Raw genomic sequence first — 3,817 nt, forward strand, 5'->3', positions numbered from 1 at the left:
TATAGGATGAGAAATATCCTTGGTTCTTCTTTTGCCATTGATATATTTATAAAAGGACTTTTTATTGTCTTTTACTGCAGTGGCCAATCTGAGTTTAAGGTCACAGGAAAGCAGTCCAGGTGGTTATTTCTGCAAATCCTTTCAGTGCAAGAAAAGAGCAGAAGTGGGAGGAAAAATGATGGGGAATATTAAACACACACCAAAATCACAGACCACATCACTTGCTCGAATGGAGAAAAACACCAGAACAGTTAAAAAAACGTTGCACATTTGTGCTTAAGTTGCAGCTAACAAAGAAAGAAAGAAACATGCATTTCTATCACTGCACCAGCAGATGTTTCCAACAGAGTTTGGGTCTGAACGATTGATCTGAACACCCGGAGCTGGAGACTAAAGCTCCATCTCCAGACCATACCCTCTGCACATATATCTTTGCTGCATCCCTGGCACTAGGATCAGGGATGTTAACCAGGAATCAAGCAAGGCCATTACAACTGTGAAGTTTTCAGCATGGACGAAGCTTCATTGCAAAGAACTGTGCAAAATCACTCACCTTGCTCTGGCAAATACCAGACCTTTCCTTCCCAGCAGCTTCCACACACTGAAGAATTAAGGTCCAAGTTGGATTCTTACTTTCAGTGCATTTGGCTGCAAACTGATTTGGATAACCATTTAATTTACGAACTAATTAGGACTGCAGAGATTAATTATTATTAAAGTCAGTATCAAATTCTCTTGAAAAAAATCTACAAGTTTTACTAGGAGTTATACTTTTTTTTTTTTTCCTAGGTCATTGATGAAATCATTAAATAGCAATACAACACCACAAACTTGTTCCAACTGATCATTTTCTTTACCTGATTAATTCATCTGCGATTAATGCTTTGAATTTAGAAGGCACTCATAGGCCATTCTCAGTAAAGCAAACGCTAACAAGGAGCCAGGATTGTCTGAATCAGTGAGATAGAAACAGAATCTGACCCAGATGTCTTTACTGAGTGAGGTTCTTACTGAAAGACATTGAAAAATATTTTATGAGATTAATTTCCTACTGCCATCATGATATGTCACTCAGTTTTATTGGGATTATGCCACCATTCTTCATTGCTTTACTCACTATGTCCTAGATAAATATAACTGTGTTCGCTTCTAGAATGAACTTCAGGACAATGCACTTTTGCCTTCTCAACTCCTGCTGCAACATTTATTTTCCAAAAAAAAAAAGAGGAAAATAATTAGCAATACTGTCCCTAAGTGGTCGTTAGTAACATCAATAGTTTAGATGAAGATAATGCTGACAGCCCACACACCTTTGTTACAGTTAGTATATTTAAGAGCATAACACTGCTGGCTGACTTTGCATTCACTTTGCCCTATCACAGCAAGTTGCTCTTGCTAATACAGCTAGGTAATCCATTCTTTCTTCTAATTAACTTGTTAATAAAATAAATTATATTACAAAAGATGAAGTACTCAATTCCAGCATTAATATTCATTTCTTGCTAGGCCTTTCCAGAGAAACTCCAGGAATGTGTTCTAGTAAATAAGCACAACCCATTTCCAAACATTTTATTTACCACTTCATTTATCCAAATGCCAAAGCAGAATTTACTATTTACACTGCTCTGCAATGGAAAGAGACACTGGCATCACACCAACTTTTGTTGCAAAGACAACTAAAAACACAAAGCCAGATTAAAAATCAATAATCATTTTAATTTAAGACTTTTTCATTACAGAGCTGGGACAGGGCTTTGTATCTTTTCACTATAGAGCAACCATATTGAAATTATCTTTCTATGACTACCGCATGAGGAGCTTCTGTCAACAATGGGGAGCGAAAATGAAGGAGAAGGAAGCATTATGTACAGCCGAGAGAAACATCACTGTTTTGCTTCAAGCAGAACATCGCTTTTGCCATCACAGACAGACAACAGCCCTTCCCATGCTGGCTGCAGCAATCTGCATAACCCACACTGCAGCTCATCCCTGGTGCTCACTAACATCTCCGGGCTTCCTCTTTGCAGGGCGCTTCTTACAGCAGTTCACAGTAATGACACATGATGCAGCTTCAGCTCAGAAATACATTTTCTATATGCAAAGAAAAACAAAATATGCACTGAAGCTAACAGAGGTAACTGCACTGTTTCAGCAGAACGTTATCAAATGCTCAAAAGAATAAAAAGAGAGAGGTTCCAAAAGCATTAATTAATCATCAAGAAATACAAAGATGTACGTGTATCTGCTTATCACAGGAACAAGCTGGTAAATTCGGATTCACTGGAATAAAAAAAGACATTCAGAGCAGGTGAAACATGTCACTACAATGGCTGCTATTAAAATAATAGGACAGGCTTGCTAGAAGAAAAAATAACAAACACATATACAAAATCATAGGATCAGTGAAGTTGAAAAACACCTTCAAGATCACCAAGTCCAGCCACTGACCTGACTGAGCCCTATCACTCAGCAATGCCCCTCAACGCTTCACTGCCACTTTCTCACAGTGTTCCACATTGGACCTTAGTGGTATTTCCAAAATTTATTGTAAAGATCAGACAGGAACACTTATTTTCTTTTAAAGCAGAAAATCAGAGAATCATTAAGATTGGAAAAAGATCTTCCAGCCCAACCATCAACCTTATTTCAGAATCTCTAACGCACCAGCTCTTACACTGAGAAATACAGCCAGCACACATACAGTTGTGAACACGTAACGAGGTCACAACAAAAATCAGTGATATGATTTCACACTTGCACAGAGAAATTGAGGTTTGTTATTCACAAGGATCGGTCTGCAGTGTCTTGTAGGACACGTTTTGCATTCCATGTAACTCACGGGCTCATTCATTCTGTCTTTTACGACTGAGTTGTAACAAAAGATGCACACATCTCCATTCTGAGATCTGCATTGTTCTGGGGTTGTTTATTCTAATATCAGTGATGGCACTGCTTCTTTCATCATACTTAGAAACATTTCTTTCACAACAGCATTCTACTACTAGACAGACACCTTAACAACTCTTTTATCCTCTGTCTCCTCCAAAGCCAAACTAATCAGGGTGTGTGACTGCAGTAAGAAACTGAACCAGATTTACCAACATCGGTTTGTAACCTGCTCATTCGGGCAGGCTGTTCTTGGGAAAGCAGGAAATTTTACTTCTAGTCATAGTGGAAGGATACTTGCACATAAGAGAGCACTAAGCATCTGAATTACTGATGTTTCAGTAAGGAAGTATACTATCTTCCCTTCCAGAAACAGAGAATTTCCACGAGGAAAGCTTAAAGAGATTAGGTTGGATATAAGGACAAATATTTTACAGTGAGGGTGGTGAGGCACTGGCACAGGTTGCCCAGTGATGTGGTTGATGCCCCATTCCTGGAGACTTTCAAGGCCAGGCTGGATCAGGCTCTGGGCAACCTGAAGGAGCTGTGGTGTCCCTGTGCACTGCAGGGCAGCTGGACTAGAAGGCCGTCAGAGGTCCCATTCAACTCAAAGATTCTATGATTCACACACACATGCAGCCTTCTCCCAGCCCTCTAAGCAATGCATTTTGCTCCTGTGTTTATGATTATGATGGGCAGCTTCTAAGAGCCAGGGGAAAAATAACAGAAACACACCTTTTTCCAACGGACTGATTTCCCCACAGGAAGTGCTGAACACAGCAGCACCCCCTCCCAGCAACCACGCACCTCGGTTATAACAGCACAGCTCAGAGGATAAAACAAAATCCTCTCAGAGCTTCCCGAGCCCGCCGTTTCCACTCAGCACCGCCTCCAGCTGCTCGCCCAGCCCCGGCGCTGCGGGAGAACGGAG

General features: G+C 40.5%; 1 long non-coding RNA gene across 1 annotated transcript; it reads right to left on the bottom strand.

The window, feature by feature from the left end:
- Window positions 1-1,695: 1,695 nt before the first annotated feature.
- Window positions 1,696-3,811, bottom strand: LOC104914746. Its single transcript, XR_004162152.1, has 2 exons — window positions 3,694-3,811; window positions 1,696-2,091 (listed from the first exon to the last, which is right to left on the bottom strand). It is a non-coding gene; the product is annotated as an uncharacterized LOC104914746 (long non-coding RNA).
- Between the last annotated feature and the right edge of the window lie 6 nt (window positions 3,812-3,817).

Source organism: Meleagris gallopavo, chromosome Z (genome assembly GCF_000146605.3).
Source record: "Meleagris gallopavo isolate NT-WF06-2002-E0010 breed Aviagen turkey brand Nicholas breeding stock chromosome Z, Turkey_5.1, whole genome shotgun sequence".
NCBI classification, from domain to species: domain Eukaryota; kingdom Metazoa; phylum Chordata; class Aves; order Galliformes; family Phasianidae; genus Meleagris; species Meleagris gallopavo.